General features: G+C 40.8%; 1 long non-coding RNA gene across 1 annotated transcript in view; it reads left to right on the plus strand.

Annotated features, from left to right (window-relative positions):
* LOC138989968 (uncharacterized) overlaps positions 1 to 20,090 on the plus strand; it is a 222,492-nt gene that overhangs the window by 13,549 nt on the left and 188,853 nt on the right. Inside the window, exon 2 of the long non-coding RNA XR_011466158.1 lies at positions 10,311 to 10,384. This is a non-coding gene — a long non-coding RNA (uncharacterized lncRNA). The remainder of the gene's footprint in view (positions 1 to 10,310; positions 10,385 to 20,090) is intronic.

Below are 20,090 nucleotides of genomic sequence, written 5' to 3' on the forward strand. Positions count from 1 at the left end.
TTTTACAGGGTGGGTATGTGGTGTCTGTAAATACCATAGCATTCAAAAACAACTCTTGGGGTTGAACCTAAGGTATGCAGGTGGCATTCATGGCTAAACTTAACAGTATGCATTTATTTTCTGTCCAATATTTTGCATCCAAGTAGTTCTTCTTCTAGATGTCTGGGTATAATTTGTATTGAAAATAAATTTGAGTGCTGTTCTCTGTTGTGTCCAACTCTTTGCAACTCCATGGACTGTAGCCCGCCAGGCTCCTCTGTTCATGGGGTTTTTCAGGCAAGAATACTGAAGTGGGTTGCCATTTCCTCCTCCAGGGGATCTTCATGACCCAGGGATTGAACGTGCATGTCTGCATCTCCTCTGTCTCCTGCATTGCAGGCAGGTTCCTTACCTGCTGAGTCATCAGTGAAGCCCTTTTAAAAAACAGATGAATTGATATTTGAAGAAGGAATTTGGTTTCTACTATATAGTATTACTTTTTCCCGGAGAATAGACTCAGAGCTAGAAAATAGAACCAGGATCCCTAATCTCTTGTTGCTGTGTTTCTCACCAACTCATAGAGTTACCGTTCAAAAAACCCTCAAAAAACTAAGATTGTGACATCTGATCCCATCACTTCATGGCAATTAGATGAGGAAACAATGGAAACAGAAACAGACTTTACTTTCTTGGGCTCCAAAATCACTGTAGGTAGTGACCGCAGCCATGAAATTAAAAGATGCTTGCTCCTTGGAAGAAAAGCTATGACCAACCTAGACAGTATATTAAAAAGCAGAGGTGTTACTTTGCCGACAAAGGTCCATGTAGTGAAAGCTATGGTTTTTCCAGGAGTCATGTTTGGATGTGAGAGATGAACTGTAAAGAAGGCTGAGCACTGAAGTGCTGATGCTTTTGTACTGTGGTATTGAAAAAGACTCTTGAGAGTCCTTGGGCAGCAAGGAGATCAAATCAGTCAATCCTAAAGGAAGTCAATCCAGAATATTCACTGGAAGGGCTGATGCTGAAACTGAAGCTCTAATACTTTGACTGCCTGATGTCAAGAGTTGACTCATTTGAAAAGACCCTGATGCTGGGAAAAATTGAAGGCAGGGGGAAAAGGGGATGATAGAGGATGAGATGGTTGGATGGCATCATGACTCCATGGACATGAGTTTGAGCAAGCTCTGAAAGATGATGTAGGACAGGGAAGCCTCTAGTGCTGTAGTCCATAGGGTCACAAAGAGTCGGACCTGACTGAGCAACTAAGCAACAACAACAATTTAGAGTTACCACAAGCTTTCCTTGCTCCTGTACTTCTTATGTCCCAGTTTGGAAGGTGAGGAGCCAGTATTTGTTTGGATAGATTTTGCAAGGAATAATGACTCTTGCTATATCCTCATTTGCAAGTCAGAGGTGTTATGGCCTAGGCCTAGGAAACTTTACAGGTTGGAGGACTAAGCTTAAAAAGCAAAAATTATGTGAAAAGAGGGGATTATTTTCCTTGTCTTGTCCTACCATGAATACCTCTCATAAGATGGATCTAGATGGCATGGGTGGAAAAATGGCATTTGTATAACAAGACTCTGCTGGGATGGAATAAAGGAAGCCAGAGAACCAATAGCTGTATTTTCACGAAGCAGGACATGTTTCTTGAACTTGGGTTCCCATAACCCTGGGGATATGCAAAGATAATGGAACAAATGTGGGACCTTTTTGAAGCGAAAGCGATTTTATATTAATTCAAACAGATACTTCATGAGTAGAATACAAAATTCACAAATTGTTTTTAAAAAGTTCCAATATTTAAGTTCAAGGAAATTCCATGCCTGAAGTCACCTGTATGGGTTCTAACCTTTTCTCTTGGGGTATGTGTATACCCTTGTCTGTAATGAAAGAGATTTAGTTGAAAGAGTTGGAGAGCTCTGGCTAAGGCCATTTGCAGGTAGGAGGCTTGGTTTCTAGACTCAAACACTTTGTTGATTTGCTGTCTGACTCCAAGCAGTACCCCTATCCTCTATCTAAACCACACATACAAAGATGAAATAAACTTTTATTTGTCTGGATGCTTTGGGCTGAACCAAATGGTCTCTTGAACACCTCTGAAGTTTTGGCTCTTTAATTTTCACTGGACTTGAAGATAGGGAAGAATTCTCAGAGCACTGGGAGTATGGTCCATTTTTCTATACATTCAACCAAGTTTGTGGATTTTCCTCTTTGGAATCCCCCCCAAAAAAGTAGGAACTCACCACTGAGGCAGAATGCTTCCCTTGTCTACCCCTTCATTATACACACATTTCTGTCTCATTGGAAAAGAGTGATGGCAACCACCTAGCAGGTGACAAGTTCCAGTCAGCCTGGAGAGGGTAGCTGTGGACACACACGCCTTATTAAACACAACCCATGACAGATTGAAGTGCTATGAACACTTGCTAAATGATCTGGCAGAGACACAGATCCTTTTGCCAAGTAGAGTCTAGAAACTACAAATCTCAAATCCACTGTAGAACAGCGATATACTGAGGCCTTAGTGCTTTGGAGATTCTAAAATGGATTGTACTCCTGACAGGTTTTTCAGATATTTGCTCTGAAAATGGATCTCTTTTTAGGATTCCAAGTCATCTTTGTTTTGGGGAAATCAAATTGAGTGTAAATCCAGTAAAATGTAGGAAAAACACCTTTGGGCTGCTTGGGATAATCTATTTGTGAATGCAGCTGGCTGTTTCCCCCCGAGTTGTTGAACTCTAGGGGAACTTGAGGGGTCAGCTCTGTAGACTCTTACCTCTAGGGAAGGATAAAGATGGGACACTGACTTTCCATTTGTAGCTGTGCTAGCGAGATCTTTTACCCTAAGCAGGTGATGTGGAGTTCTCAACCCTCCCCAGAGCTCACTATTCACTGCACTGCTGTGTTCTGGATCAAGCCATTATACAGTACTGGTCCCAACTCCAGGCATTGCCACTGTGACCCAAGGACACTGCTTTTGTTTGACTGAAAGCCTCTGCATTTATTCACTTGACTCATTGGAAAAGACCCTGATGCTGGGAAAGATTGAAGGCAAAGGCAGAAGAGGGTGATATACCAACTCAGTGGCCATAAATCTGAGCAAACTCTAGGAGATAGTGGAGAATAGGGAAGCCTGGCTTGCTGCAGTCCATGGGGTCACAAAAAGTCAGACATAACTTAGTGACTGATCAACAACAAATATTCAATAAACATTTTGAACACCTATGATGGGTTTTTGAAAACCTAATTCTTCCCTTTTACTCCTAAAGTGCATTTAACATACTATTAGCATCTAGTGGTTTGAGGGCCAGGAGATGTTCAGATGCCTGATACCCTACTACATGTCACCCTATGACACACAATATTTCCCTTATAGTGGCACTTGGCACCCCACTCCAGTACTCTTGCCTGGAAAATCCCATGGACGGAGGAGCCTGATAGGCTGCAGTCCATGGGGTCACTAAGAGTTGGACACGACTGAGTGACTTCACTTTGACTTTTCACTTTCATGCATTGGAGGAGGAAATGGCAACCCATTCCAGTGCTCTTGCCTGGAGAATCCCAGGGATGGGGGAGCCTGGTGGGCTGCCGTCTCTGGGGTCGCACAGAGTCGGACACGACTGAAGCGACTTAGCAGCAGCAGCAGCGCTTGTCCTACTGCATTGCAGCTTCTTATTTACTTACCTGTCACCCTGCTAGACTGGCAGCTCTGTGAGGACAGTGATGGGGGTGTCCCTTCTTTTTTGTTGCACCCCTAAAGCTTACATACATTTCTCCTACCTAATAAGCATCCAACAAAGACTCATTGATTAAAAGAAATACTTTATTCCCTTTGACTTTCTGATAAATTCCAGCAGAAGTAATGCAGGATTCTCCAATGATACTCACACCTTTCCCCTTGACTCCCCACAGTATTTTAGACTCTGTAAGTTAGAGGGCTGGGATCAAATTAGATCCACTGAGAATGTGTATTTGGCTACTACCTAGAATGATATCTGATTCAGTGAACTAATTTCACTCCAAATGACAGATAGGAAGCAGATACAAGTTAGAAATGTGTTGTTTTGAGCCTCAGTAAATAATAATACAAAGGCTTTAATATTTTAGTGAAATAACACCATTTCCAAGAAAGTTAGAGTCATTAATCAAATTCTAGACTAAAAGCCAAATAATTTTTTTTGCTTTCTTTTTCCTTTTCATACTTTTCATTCAGATTATACTAGATTTGGTAAGATGAGAAGAAATAATAAACATTCAAAACAACAATTTCATTCTAATAAATTCTTGCTTAGGCTTGAGGTTTATTGCAGGGTGGTATTGTATCATCATCTTCCTGTGAAATATGGAAATGCATGGTCAAAACAACCAGCTTTGCCTTTAGCAAATTCTTGTGGCCTTATGAAAATACAAGCAATGCAGTTTAGACTGTTTTGTCTATAAATACTGACTAGTTAGAAGCAAAATATTTGTCACATACATTTTAATGTGTAATTCACTGACAATTGTGATTGTTTGAAAGCTCAGCTGAATTTGGGGAAATAATGGAAATTGTGGGCCTTGAGAAAACATTTTTGAACCATACCACACTGGTATAATGATTAAAACCTTTTCTCTTTTTCTCTATGCTCAAGACCTAATGGATACAAATTGAATAGATGTTTTCCCAACTTAAAGACTATTGTTTCATTGAGAAACACACATATAAACCTGGAATTACAGTACCCTGTGCTCTGAGAGAATTTTAGGCAGAATATTGAGGGAGCACAGGGGAGAGAATGAGACTCATGTAAGAGCTGACATCTGAGCTAAGTCTTCAAAGCTGAGTTGGAAGTCTCCAGGCAAAGAGAAGAGGATAGGATCCTTTTAAGCAGAAAGCAAAAAAAATGTGCAGACATGAAGGTATCAAAGAGCTTGGTGTACTGAGGAATGTCCAGGAGTGTGTTGTGGCTAAAGAGGAGGCATGAGCTCATGAAAATATGAAAAATTCAGTTTACAAGAGGGATGAAGGAGGAGGTGAGAGAGGTGGTTTGCTCTGAGCCATGAAGGCGTCTGGGTGTTAGGGTCAGGAGTGAAGAGCACAGACGATAAGAACAAAGGGAGCGTTGGGAGAGCATTATGTGGAGACAGCACTGCTAAGAAGTTGAAATTCTAATTCAGATAACAAGACCTGTTATAACCTAAAGTAGTGTTTGTGAAAACCAGTTTTATTAGAACTAGGGGCCAGGAAAGCCTTTCTGGAGGAGTCTGTACCTGAAGCATCAACAGGCTCAAGGATGGAATAAACTATTCCAGGAAGAGTTGCAGAAAGTGATGAGTTAGGGAGGAGAAAAGAGAGGAAAAAGGAAGGGAGGAGAGGGAACGTAAGGAATGAGAAGAAAAGGGAGGGAAGGAGAGGAGAGGGGAGGAGAGAAGAAAAGATGGGAGAGGTAAAGGAATAGGGGAGGAGGAGATGCATGCCAGAACTGAAAGTCCTTGAGTATGGCAGTTGGATGGGAGCAGAAATTAGTCAAGGAGAGTTAGAGGAGAGGACTTTTGAGATAAAAGTCATGGCTCCATTAAGCAGGCCCTTGTAAGCAAGCTCAGGATAGGGGAACTGCTGATGTATTGAAAGCAGGGAGGTGTTGTGATCAGATTTGCAGTTAAGAAAGATCTAGAGAGTGAGTATTTCTGCTTTATTGACTGTATCAAAGCCTTTGACTGTGTGGATCACAATAGACTGTGGAAAATTCTGAAAGAGATGGGAATACCAGATCACCTGACCTACCTCTTGAGAAACCTATATGTAGGTCAAGAAGCAGCAGTTAGAACTGGACAAGGAACAACAGACTGGTTTCAAATAGGAAAAGGAGTACGTCAAGGCTGTATATTGTCACCCTGCTTATTTAACTTATATGCAGAGTACATCATGAGAAATGCTGGGCTGGAAGAAGCACAAGCTGGAATCAAGATTGCCAGGAGAAATATCAATAACCTCAAATATGCAGATGACACCACCCTTATGGCAGAAAATGAAGAGGAACTAAAAAGCCTCTTGATGAAAGTGAAAGAGGAGGGTGAAAAAGTTGGCTTAAAGCTCAACATTCAGAAGACGAAGATCATGGCATCCAGTCCCATCACTTCATGGGAAGTAGAGGGGGAAACAGTGGAAACAGTGTCAGACTTTATTTTTTGGGGCTCCAAAATCACTGCAGATGGTGATTGCAGCCATGATATTAAAAGACGCTTACTCCTTGGAAGGAAAGTTCTGACCAACGTAGATAGCATATTGAAAAGCAGAGACATTACTTTGCCAACAAAGGTCCATCTAATCAAGGCTATGGTTTTTCCAGTGGTCATGTATGGATGTGAGAGTTGGACTGAGAAGAAAGCTGAGTGCTGAAGAATTGATGCTTTTGAACTGTGGTGTTGAAGAAGACTCTTGAGAGTCCCTTGGACTGCAAGGAGATCCAACCAGTCCATCCTAAAGGAGATCAGTCCTAGGTGTTCATTGGAAGGACTGATATTGAAGCTGAAACTCCAATACTTTGGCCACCTCATGCGAAGAGTTGACTCATTGGAAAAGACCCTGATGCTGGGAAGGATTAGGGGCAGGAGGAGAAGGGGATGACAGAGGATAAGATGGCTTGATGTCATCACCGACTCGATGGACATGAGTTTGGGTAAACTCCGGGAGATGGTGATGGACAGGGAGGCCTGGCGTGCTGCGATTCATGGGGTTGCAAAGAGTCGGATACGACTGAGCATCTGAACTGAACTGAAGTGAGAGAGCTACTGGAGAAGCTATGGGATAAATCAGCTGTTTCAGTAGTTTAGAAAAGAGGTGATGGTAGCCCAGACTATAATATTTTTTGGCAAGACAGTCGAGGACATTGTTAAGAAAAGAACGAAATGAGACCTTGGAATTTAAACTCTACAAGGAATTAACTGAAGATGAAAGGCCATAGAGAGTAAGATGTGCTGGTGGGAAAACACTGAGAAGCTCTCTGGGATTGAAGATTGGCTCCGGGAGGTGTTGGAGGGATCGCTGCAAGGGAGTGTTGGGCTCAGAGGGCAGTATCGAACATATTTCTTATTTTTTAAGTGGAGTGGGTTCCTGGCAATCATAAACTGCTTATGATGGAGATGGGGAAGAGAAATGGGGAAGGAGCCCAGGGGAGGGGACATGCACTGAGTGAGCGCACGGTTGGAAGTCCATCCACCTGGGCCTGGGAAATGCCTGGGTAGAGAAGTGAACTGTGGACCGACTGCTAGTGTCTATGGACTAAGACACGATATGGGGATGGATAGATGATGATGGATGAGGGACAGAAAAGGACCCAGAGACAGAATGCCACAGATCTAGAAGGAGCAGTGGGTTTCTGCAAGAAAACAGTGGAGAAATAGTCCAGAAGTAGAATTGAATAGCTAGCAAAGGATGTGCAAGAATGATTGGTTTCAAAACGGGAGGGAGGCAGACGTGATTCCTCAAGAAAAAGCCACATTTTACATAAGGCAGGAAGGTGAAAGGGGCTGTTGTTGAAGAGGCCTAGATCTTGTGGACCTGGATTGAGGTTCTGGAGAACACAGAGTTAGGAAAGAAAGGGGGAGACTGGGTAACTAAAGGGGGAGACTGGTAGATTTGAGATATGTGGGTTTTGATGGCTGTAAGGTTTCTAAAACTGCTACAAGGAGAGAGTTGCTAAAGCTTTTGGAGAGGATTAGCTGTGCATACTTTTATTAAATGTGAAAATAAGAGGCTACCAGTTTCGCTAAGTAGATTTTGTATATTTAGAACTGGAGGCATCTCTTTGTGGTGCTGGGTTGGCCTTTTCAAAGATCAAGGATGCAAACCCATTGAGCATCTCTGTGGATCTGTGTCCTGGGCACAAGCTGTCGGCTGTATTATTGACCCCTCAAATCGGGGTATAATGATGCTGTGTCTAGATACTGTGTTGTAGTAGCCAGGAAGACTCACCTTGAAAATATTTTTATCTCCAAATCTTTTTCCAAGATTTCCTCAGCAAAGACATGTTTTCTCTTTTCGTGTATTTAAAGGAATAAACTCTAACCTTGAGGGAAGATAGAATCAAATATCTGGCAACATTTATCATAAATAATGAATGAAAAAACATTAAAAAATTAATTGAGAAAAATTAAGTATCAGTGTAGAACTTGTGCAAACTGGCTCATGGGAGTTGTAGTAGGTTTGCCTCACTGATGAGCTGCCTGTGTGAAATCCTTCTCCCAAGGCACTTACCAGGCACTGTGTAGGTTCTCCCTGTATCGGTAGCTCCTGTTTTCCTCCTCTGGTCCCTCAGTGAGTGTCCCCCAAACCTCAACTCTCAAGTTTGTAAGCTCTTTCTAAGTTTTGTCTTTCAGGCTTTCAATGTCTGTTTCCAAACTGATATAACACATTCTTTTCTCTGACCCACAATCTAGACTCTTACTATGAGAGACAAACCTATAGAGCACCTTTCCTGAAATGTACAGCTTTTGCCATCTCAGCAAACTCATTGGGAATCTCAACTCATTACCTGTCTTCCCAAAGTCTCATTCTCTTTCAAGGGTGCTATTATCATCCTAAACATCAGGTCCCAAATCTTTCTCTTTCTCATGAAGATTGTTTCTAGATCACATCAGTTCTTTCCTTGCAATTCTTTGTTGTTTTATCCCTTTCACTCCTCTTTTGATTTCACTGTCATGTGACCAGTCTCTGATTACTTTTCCTCAGTCTCAAGTCTATCCTGATCTCAAATGCCAGTCTTCTCAAAGCACTGATTTTGTCCCTATTCCTTTAAAAAAGAAACAACAAAAACAAAACCCATGGAATAGTCTCTGTATCTCTCTCTCTCTACTGTCTCAATCCTGCATTCTAAGGGGCAGCTCCATTTTCACCTCCTCTAGGAAGCAACAATTTCCACCCAAAACACCATCTCTCCATTTTGACATCTGCTCCAAAGAATCCAGCCTGTGAAGACTGATACTGGGAGTGGGCCAGGAAAGCAGGTGCTAAGATGAGGTTTTCCATCAGAAGCCACCAGGCTGCAATAAAGACCCAATCATTGGTGCACAGAGAGCCCTTGGCCAAAGGTATCCCTCCAACCTGTTAACATTTTCACTAGTGCTAAAATGAGATGGTGAACTGGTGGAAGGGAATGTGCTAGCATGCAGGATTTAACAGGGTCTTTTGAGATCAGCATATGAGATGAAAGCACGCATGTGTGCATGCTAAGTTGCTTCTGTCGTGTCTAACTCTGCACCCCTATGGACTGTAGCCTGCCAGGCTCCTCTGTCTATGAGATTCTCCAGGCAAGAATACTGGAGTGGGTTGCCATGCCCTTCTCCAATGAGATGTATAAATATTCTCTGTTAGGGTAATAGGATTAGATGGCTATTGTCAAATGCCACTGATGCTTTATAGAAAGATAATGATCAGCTGAAGATAAGTAAAGGCAATAAAAAGCCAAATAGGAAAGCTCGAGGGCATCTTTGGTTGCATGTAAAGAAACTCTTATTTTCAAAACTAATAGCTGAGCTAAATGCCCAAACATGGCAGGTCTATTATGTTAAAGTGCACTCAGAACCAAGGTGATTGCCTGAAGAGGTGGCTAAGTCTCTAGGAAGAAGGACCATGTAGCATCATGGCATACATGCTCAGTAACTTATTTCCCCAATCTTTCTCTAAAGAGATCTAAGGTCATTTACATGTGTACCTACGGGGAAGGAGGAATACCAAGACTTTCAAAGGACTGGTCTTTACAGGATTTGAGTTCTTATTGATTCCCAGAGACCTAAATCATATGGTCCTTCTGTTAGAATAGGGGCATGTGGTGTCCTCTGGTGTTTATTTTCCCATCTTCAAATAGACAATGGTTTTGACATAGTTGGCAGTTGGTACTGCTAACATATTGGGGTCAAAGCTACCATAGAGAAGACCTCTGACCTACCCCTCAGCCCTCTACACCCCTGCAGTCAAGATAGTGAATCAAGCTCCATATTTCATTCTAGAGGGTATGGTTGAGATTTGCATTCTACTTAGAGCTTCTAAGGGATGCAGGTGGTGGTCCTTATCGTATTTCCATTTAATTCATGAGTCTAGTTGCAAAAACTGTATGGAGCTTGGAGAATGATGGTAGATTACTGCAAGCTCAGCAAAGCATAGCCACAATCACAGCTGCCTTGCCAGATGTGTTCTCTTTGCTAGAGCAGATTAATATAGACTTAGGTAAATGGTGTGGAGCTATTGATTTGGTGACAGACTCTCTTGTATCCCTATCACAGGGTTCAGAAATAGCTCACATTTGCATGATATGTAATGGATAACTGCATGCATTTATAATATTTTTCAGGGTCATGCCAACTTTCCTGATCTTTATCACAATGTGGGCTGAGGAGCTCTAGACAATGCTGTCCAATATAAAATGTAAGTCACACAAATAATTTGCATTTTCAAAGAGTCACATTAAAAGGTGAAAGGAAACAGGTGAATTAGTTTTAATAGTAGTTTTATTTGACCCAATATCTCAGTGCATGAATATGAAAATTTGGTGAGATTTATTTGTAAGAAGATTTTTGTACTTCTGATGTGTTTTGTACATAAAGCGTATCTCATGGCAGATGTTATGTTTTATGGGATATACTTATCTCATAAAATTTGCAGTTGAAAACATAGATTCTTGTGAATAAGTTGTTCCAAACATACTTAAAAGTTGTCCAACTTAATCAACTATCAAAAGGAATAATTTGCCTTTAATATATATATCCACAATGATAAGACTGGTTTATTCTTTTTAAAGAATTGGGTTGACTTTAAAGCAAATGTGTATCAGTTTCATAAATATGATTGTTGTGCAGGCTAGGTTGCTTTAGTTGTGTCTGACTCTGTGCGACCCCATGGACTGTAGCCCACCAGACTCCTCTGTCCATGGGATTCTCCAGACAAGAATACTGGAGTGAGTTACCATGCCCTTCTCCAGGGGATCTTCCTGACCCAGGGATTGAACCTGCATCTCTTACATCTCCTGCCTTGGCAGGCAGGTTCTTTACCATTTGTACCACCTGGGAAGCCCAAATATGATTGTTAAGATGAAGTAAATTATTCTGTCAACTCATTATTATTAAAACTTAATTCAAAAAGTACATAAATTGAAAAACAACTCTAAATTTATTAATATCAGAAAGTGTTCTTAGGAGTTTTTTTTTTATAGTTTTGCAAACAATTTAGATAACTGTTAATTACAATGAAAAATTTCATATTGGTTCATATTAGAAAAATATGTAAAATCATTTTTATTGATTTGTATTACAAAAATTTTCAATTGCAACATAGATTTGTATACAAGTTCAGATAGGTCACAAACTTCTTCAGACCTTTAAAGTTACTTGATTCATATGGAGTAAATATCATTGAGAAAGTGTAATTGCACTGCTATTTTTTGCCATTGATTATTGGATATTTGGCATGCATTCCTTTTCTCTCAAGGAGTTTAGCTTTATTAGTATTGGCATTTATAATTCTTGAAATCTTTGTAGACTTTTTCCATGACTTAACCAATGAGCATAAGATCACTAAATTTATCGTCTTCTACTTTCTTTAAAAGTTTAATAAACGGGCATTGATTTTTTGTTGTGTGTGTGTGCTGCATACTTTTAACAGCTATATTAGTAGTAAGTTTCCTGAAGTGTGCTCCAGAAAACTAACCACAAATATCTCCAATATGTGTCATACAGTGGAATAAATCTTCAGGGAAATATCAGTGTCTTGTTTTAAAATTCCAGTAAATCCAGTTCTGACTTAACATAGTTGGAGTACTACTCATTGTCTTAGAAACTAATTCTTCATATCTCAATAAACATTTCATTTGAGAGGTGTAAAACATTTAAAAATATCTATGCCATGAGTCTGATATTTTAGGTTGCAAATTGATATGTGTTTACAAGTTGAAAAGAAAATTGAGACAAAATATATGAAAGTATTAATTGGACTATGTCTCTTGATACTGTGTGGCCTGTCTAAAGCTAATGAAAAGTACTTATATTTTTCAAATTTTGAATCAGCTAATTTTTGATACTGTTGGGAAAATTGATTATTCTAGTGATAATTGGTTGTTTAATTGAACATCTTTCACTTTTTATAGAATACATTTTTAAATATTTTTCTTACTATTTTATAACAAACTTTCTATAATTGGACAGGGGTGAATAGAAACAGATGGAAAGGTTAGGACCAAAGAATTCTCGGTTAATGATATATAGATGGTCCAATGGGAATTGTCATGAAATTCCCATTTGAAATTGCGTGAAGTTTGTTTAGTGCACATTAATACCCGCAAGAGAGCATCCAGCACAGAAGAGACACAAAACAACCAAGTGGGCAGAATCACTCAGCCCGTTGACAGCAGCTGGCTTCTGTCATCAGCCATCTTGATAATGGCATGATGGACACATGAAGAGTAGTGGCTGTGGCCAAGATGGAGGATATGCATGGGTTCAGTAGCATAGGTTCTGACTTCCCAAGACTGATCTGTCTATTGTGCTTCCAGCTGTCCATCCTGCCAGCAACAGAGACCAGTGCTGACCATCCAGATGAACACTGTTCCTTGAAAATATCAAGTGGTCATTTGATGGCAATATGACAGCATTGGGTGCCTTTCATTTTAAGAGGCTTTTCCAGGAATAGGCACGTGTAACTTTCTACCTATGGAGTCTTCAGCCAGCACCACTGTTCACCAGTTTATGTAATCTTAGATAAGAGAGAGAGGCACAGAGAGAGAGGCAGGGGGTAGGGGTAAATCCTAAGCCAGGAAGAGGGGGAGAAAGAGAGGAAGATAAATACTGAGAATTCTGCATTCCCAGAATTGAAAGGAGTTCAGATAGATGCCTAGAGAATCAGAAAAGGATTTGGCAAAAGGAAGTCGGGAGATGAAAGTGGAGAGGTAATCATCAGGTAAGTCATGAGAAGCCTTTGTTAGCCATACTAAGAAGTTTGAACCGTATGACTATAGGTAACCAACAAAGGGTTTTAACAAGGCAGGTGGCATGATCAGGTTTGCCATGAACTTATTATCTTGGACTTCGCTTCTTACCTTATTTGATAAGAAGAGGAGGAATGTGAAGTTTTGCACAAAATATGTGAGCCAGGCCTCTGTCCTATTTATCAGAGAAGAAAACCCTCTCATTATTATAATGAGACAATTGTGAGGATTATATTTTTTTCAAGTAACATAAACATACAAATGGAAATGGGGGTGTCTTTGCCTGCTCATATTTGTAAAAGCTAAGCAGCAAATATAGAAATGCTCAAAGAGCATGTTTGAATACATCTCTTTGTAAAACATGACAGAAAGGAGTGATTATTTAAATTGGACAGGACTTTGCATTCCTGGCTCCTTGGTGGCAATGCCTTTTGTCTGAACTCTCTTACTAGAAAAATGTCACAAAGGATAAAAAATGAGTCCAATAAGTTTTATTCAATTTCAGAGTCTATTATATATTCTGTTTTACACAAAGCATATAATTTTAAATTTCATAGATAGGCACACCGAACATACACTTGGTAGATATACAGCTATTTGTACGGGTGAAATTGAAACCCTCCAGGGAGGGTACATTAATAATTCCTTACTTGTAAGACAGAACAGCCATCTCACATTCCAAACAAAGCCCAGCCAGCACAAAAGTGATTCATGGTCATTTATAAAAACTGATTACCAATCACCAGATCTTAAAGCCATGGCAACATTTATTTTTCCAGACTCATAAACAATAAAGCTCCCTTTTGTTTAACACATGAGGGACCTCTTTTCCATGGAGGAGTTAGTAAATGCAAAAGCTAATTTTCCATGTCTGACAGCATGCATTAAAGCTGAGGAATACGTGCATGATAAATATATATTTCAGTAGAAAGAAAATATTAATGTGTATGTATTTATATAGAGTTTTCTTTCACTGAGCTGTCGATCCAACAGGCAAAAAGACCCAGAAGCTGACTGCTTTGTTTCAGTGCCCCAAAGACAAAATTTTTCCTGACAGGACTGTTTAAAAATATTCACTTCATTAATCCTAGATAAAATTGATATCCGTATTTGGCTTAAATGTTTCTTCTGAGCATGATATTAAAACAACAGATTATTTTTTTCATAGTGAGAAAGAAGAGATAATAATAATTCCAAATTTGTAGCTTAATTTCAATGCATGGTAAAGACATTAGACAAATCACGCATCACTTTTTGATCACCCAGAAACCCCAAGAACAGCACGACTCTCGGACTCACACATCCTGCAGGGCCCCTTTCCCCTGTTTCCGTGGTTGAACGACAGGCCAGGTAGGTAAGTGGATGTAATAAGGTCCTTTCTCTGCTTGGCCTTCACTTGTTCTGTCAGTGTCTATTTCATCCTCCAGTGAGACAGTACTTCTCCAAGGTCAACTGGAGAGCCTGGAAGTGTGTTTACCCATCATGTAGTCAAAAGTGCTCGTGGAGGGAGGTAAACTCCAAAACTCAGTGAAGTGATAGAAGGCAGGAAGACGGGGGAACGCAGATCTTTGTTGATTCCCCATGCTTGGTCTTGTGTTTGAAAGTGCTCAATTGCTCCCCTGTGTCCAACTCTTTGTGACCCCATTGCCTGTAGCCCGCCAGACTCCTCTGTCCATGGAATTTTCCAGGCAAAAATACTGGAATGGGTTGCCATTTCCTATTCCAGGGGATCTTCCTGACCCGGGTATCGAACCTGTGTCCCTTGCATTGGCAGGCAAATTATTTTTACCACTGCACCACCTTGCATTTGGAAGAAATCCTTAAAACATTTTAATTCAGAGTGAGCTTAAGAAGTTTAAGCATAATTAGTCCTAAATCAGGTGATATTTTGGGCCACATTCAATGGTAATATGGCCAGAGCTGAGCTACAGTTAGAGTCTTGTTGACAGAAGTCCACCAGTATCTTTGGTGCCAATATCATGAATGAATAATTTTGCACTTTAGGGAACTTGGCTTCTCCTGCTAAAACTCTTGAGTCCTTTGGAGCGCTAGCCTTGGTCCCTCTAGAGCCCTGGGGCTGTCATGACTGAGTTTGTGTTAATGGGATTAACCCTTTGTCTAGAGTCTATGGGCTCCTGCTTTGTTACATCTCTTTCTTGTCCTTCAGCCAGGTTCTGCCTGTTGAAGTGGTCCTGGGCTCAAGCCTCATTTTCTTCTGTAATCCAGAGGAAAATCTCTGGGTTGATCTCTTCTTGTTGGAGATCTTGACTGGTGGTGTCATTAATGGTACACCGACTACCTTAGTCAAAAATGGCTGGGTTCCTGCCATCTTGTGTGCTTACCGTAATATTTTCTAGTTTAATGTGAAAGGAGGTTTACTTGTGGAGGCAAAGGTAGTTCAAAAATTCATTCCAGTTCTCGCCATAAGAACAGTCTTTAGTTCCTGTTCTGCACCAAATATATAATTCCTCCTGGTCTGTTCTAAGCTATGTAAGCAGATAATTTCCAGTTTTTCAATGGCATTTTTAATAGTTGCTTTCTGGAATTCAGCTTTCAAGGGATTTCCTGATAAGAGCTATGTAATCAGGATAGAATCTCTTATTAAAAGGACTTTCCTTTTCCAAAGCTTGAAAAAAGTCTGTTTCTCTCTTCTCAAATTATCAGGCTATCTATCAATAATTGAAGGTGAGATCGAAACTATGACCTTGGCAGGTGCTGCAGAGGATTTGCTGAAGTTGTTCAATAGTATGAGTTATTTTTTTAGATTATGTGTTTTTGAAGTGTTTTAAAAGTAAACTTCTTTTCACACTCTTCAGGATCCTGGAAACAGGTTCATATATTCAACAAACATTTCATTTATTCACCAAACAGTACTATGACTGTAGAGGAAGAGAGCTAATTGAGAAAGTTTCCAGCCGCCCTTCCACGTTGACTGTCTTTGGTACATAATGGTAGAGAAGTCCATCCTTGGCCGAGTTACCATAGTGTCTCCCAGTTCTATTCTTATCCCTTTGTAAATGATGCACCTGGCTAGTGTATATGGACCTTCACCTGAATGATTGGGTTGTTGTTGTTCAGTCGTTAAGTCACAGCCAACTCTTTGCAACCCCATGGACTGCAGCACACCAGGCTTCCCTGTCCTTCACCATCTCCTGCAGTTTGCTCAAACCCATGTTCATTGAGTCAATGATGCCATCCAACCATCTCATCCTCTGCCACTCCCTTCTCCTCCTGCCCTCAGTCTTTCCCAGCATCAGGGTCTTTTCCAGTGAGTCGGTTCTTCGCATCAGGTGGCCAAAATGTTGGAGTTTCAACTTCAGCATCAGTCCTTCCAATGAATATTCAGGATTGATTTCCTTTAGGATTGACTGTTTTGATCTCCTTGCAGTCCAAGGGACTCTCAAGAGTCTTCTCCACCACCACTGTTCAAAAGCTTCAACTATTTGGCCCCTAGCCTTCTTTATGGTCTGACTCTCACATCTATACATGACTATGGGGAATGTACTAAAACACAAATTTCAGATTCTAAGCCAGATATACAGTAAGTATCTAAATAGAAGGCTTGGAATGTGTGCTTTAACACCTTTCCTAGGTGATTCTTATGGAAATTTAATTCTGAGAATCATTGCGTCAAAATCTGTGGCTAGAATCTTGCCTCCCTAACTTAATAATGAGCTTGGACTATCTATTTAACCTCTCAGTGCCTCTGTTTCCTCATCTGTAAAGTTATCAGCTAACAATAACAAGCTAATGAATGGGAGAGCTCTTTGAATATTGTGAAATGGTATACATATTTTTCAATATTGCTCATATATTTAGATGCATATAGATGTAGCTGAAAAAATAAAATAGAAAATACTTAGTAAGCATCTATCAGGGCAAAGAAAGTCCTATGCCAGATGTTTAGAGGGTGTAAAAAATAAATATGACATTGTTCCTGCCTGCAGAGAACGTATTGTCCCTTTAGGGTGACTGTTGCATGCCCTGTGCTTTCCTTATCCAGCTTTCTGCATGCCAAATGAAGTCAGACAGCAAAGGTGAATGTGATTAAGCTTGAAAATAAGTCCAGGCAGCTAATCCTCTATAGAAGTGATTCAAACTATACAGAAGGATAGTTTGTCTTCTTGCTGCCTGTCTCTGAGCTCCTCAACCCTACCTTCCCTTATCTTCAAATGCTGGCCTCTTTCTGAGGATCTGCATACTGCCTTGCTTCCAGTCCTGCTCCAGTGCTTTCTCTGTTGTCTGTTCTTTCTGAATTTTCCTTCTATGAGGTCTCCTCCTAACCCCCTGCTCAGTTATTCTCTTTAACCTCAGGAAGAAGAATCACCTTCATTATGCCACAGAGTGTGGAATAGGAAAGAAGGAAGAGCTGGCATAATTCAAGCCGAATGGATTTTTTTAAAAATCACATCCACTTGGCATCTAGAAGCACAACACTTAACAGCTCTGCATACATTTCGGTTCCTCTGATGGCAGCATCTTTGTAGACAACGCTGCACTTGGTGCATAGTAGGAACATCAGAAAAGCTTCTGGAAAATGGATGTCTTTACTTACTATATATAGTTTTCTGGGTGAAAACAGTGAAATCAATCCTAGTTCTTTCCACATCCAGAGGCTAAACATAGCACTCTGTTTCTTTTAAAAAACTGTTCTGGATGATAGAGGTACACAGAGTGTTGATCTACGGCCATCCTATCAAGCTGCAACATGGCAGTGTTAATATGACAGTGTAGGAAAGGTGAATACTGGCTGTACTGGGGGAAAATGCTTGTCTGATCTATCTCTCTCAAGTGTAAGGAAATCAATTCAGTACCTTGGAAAAAAAAGGAAGCAGCAACAACAAAAATCCACACACACACACACACACACACACAAATTCCACACAAAAAAACAAAAAAACCATCACGTTCTTCAGGGAGAATGTCTCTGTGCTAAGTTAACCATTGTGTTCTGTTGGCGTCCTGCTGCGTAAGGCCACTTTGCCGCAAAAGCGCAACTAGCTGTGACAGGGTATAAGCCTACTCTGACCCATACAGATGGCCTTAGTTATTGTATCTTTTGGACAATTCCACTACCTCTTGCAAAATGAAGGTAAGATGTTCCTTCTAGTTTCTGGGGGTTGGGGTCCCCAGGATGCTTGAGTAAGGGAAGAAGAGAGCATCAGGAAGTAGAAGCTGTAAGTCATGTTGTGAAAGGGAGATAGAAATCATCAAATGTAGACCTAAAACCCCAAAAGAGCAGCTGTCTGTGGCTATTTATTGCATAAACAGTCTGAAACCTTTCAATCTTCCTCCTACATTATAACAGGGCTCATTAAAAAAAACAGTCAATTTGGTGATTACAAATCATCAAAGAAAAGTTGGATTATTTTAGTAGAGATGGAAGCGAAGGTGTCCCAAGTTGTGAAAATTTTTCCATTTAAAATAGATATAAAATGGAGTGTGTGTGTGTTGCTTAGTTAAGTCCAACTCTTTGCAACCCACCAGGCCCCTCTGTCCATGGGATTCTCCAGGCAAGAACACTGGAGTGGGTTGCCATTTCCTTCTCCAAAAGAACTATAGAAAGAAAGAAAGTGAAGTCGCTCAATCATGTCAGACTCTTTGCGACCCCATAGACTGTAGCCCACCAGCCTCCTCCATCCATGGAATTTTCCAGGCAAGAGTACTGGAGTGGGTTGCCATTTCCTTCTGCAATAAAGTGGAGATGCAGTCTTTTTGTTTTTTTTTACTGTATGATGGTAAACTTAAATGGGGACTGTTACATCCCCAGAGAATATAATCAATTAGGAATTAAGTTAATTGAACAGCTACTGCTTACCTCTTCTGTGTCAGGCCCATAGAAGCATTAAGACATAGTCCCTTTCCTCAAGGTGCTTGTCATTTTTAGTGCATTGTCCCAGTGAAAATTATTTGCACAGAAGTTGGGTGTTGATTGTTTCTCCTAGAGCCCTGATGGGCCTTTTGGTAATTCTTGCTTTCTTCTTCACTCAAAGGATTGACTGCCTTGGCACCTGCAGTCATTGCTGATATTCCATGATCCTGATTATCAGAGCTGTAAAAAATGAACTCCACCCTGAGACCCAGAGAAGGATTGGAAAGGATACCAGAATCATCCCCTACGTAGTTAGAAAGGTTACATCAAGAGCATTGTCTCCCAGATCCAGCATCAATTCAAGAAGCTCCAAGGAGAATCTTTAACAGGCTGGAGGCAACATGTGGTGTGGAGAGAGCTGACCTGGTAGGGGATGCCTGGCTGTCAGTCATGCCTCCAAAGCCACAGGTTTGGGCGAGATCCTTTTGGGACCTCAGTTTTCCCATCTGAAAAACAGGAAGCCTGAACTCACAACTTCTGTGAGCAAGCTTCTTTCTGGCCATTTCCTCTTGCTGTGCTATTATAATGTATAGCTGGGTCTGTCTCACTGCCATCTGTGTTAAGCCCAGTGAAGCGGTGAATACATAGCACAAGCTCTGTATGTGATCATAAGGTGGACTCCTTGCTTGCTGAAGCTCCTGTGTACTCAGCATCCCCCGTTTAAAATGGCTTGAGAGGCAATGCCCCCTGAGTTCTGTGTCTCTGACTGTATGATTCTCACATTCTGTGCAGCAAACGTCGGTGAGAAAGGGGAAGCATTGAGAAGCCATGTCCATTCTTATTATCTCTGACCTTGAGTGTACCCTTGATACTGCTTGTTGACTGATTGGCAGCAGTTTCAAAGATTCGTTGGCCAAGATCCAGTTGACATTATTGTCAAGTCTTCCTGTCTGAATTAGCCTTTATATACTCTTATAGAACACATACTACCTAAATTGAGAAATTGGAACTCATAAAAGATTTTATTGATTCCCAACCATGTCTTTGAAACAAAGAAATGACTGAATAAATAGTCTTTAATTCATTTAATTTTTACTTGTTCAGGCTGGATATCTTAGGATACCCTCCCCACCCCCCATCTCCCCTCTACCTTAGGCTAGGCCTAACAATGGCACCCCACTCCAGTACTCTTGCCTGGAAAATCCCATGGACGGAGGAGCCTGGAAGGCTGCAGTCCATGAGGTCGCTGAGAGTTGGACACGACTGAGCGACTTCACTTTCACTTTCACTTTTCACTTTCCTGCATTGGAGAAGGAAATGGCAACCCACTCCAGTGTTCTTGC

This window comes from Bos mutus, chromosome 11 (assembly GCF_027580195.1).
Source record: "Bos mutus isolate GX-2022 chromosome 11, NWIPB_WYAK_1.1, whole genome shotgun sequence".
In the NCBI taxonomy this organism is placed as follows: Eukaryota; Metazoa; Chordata; class Mammalia; order Artiodactyla; family Bovidae; genus Bos; species Bos mutus.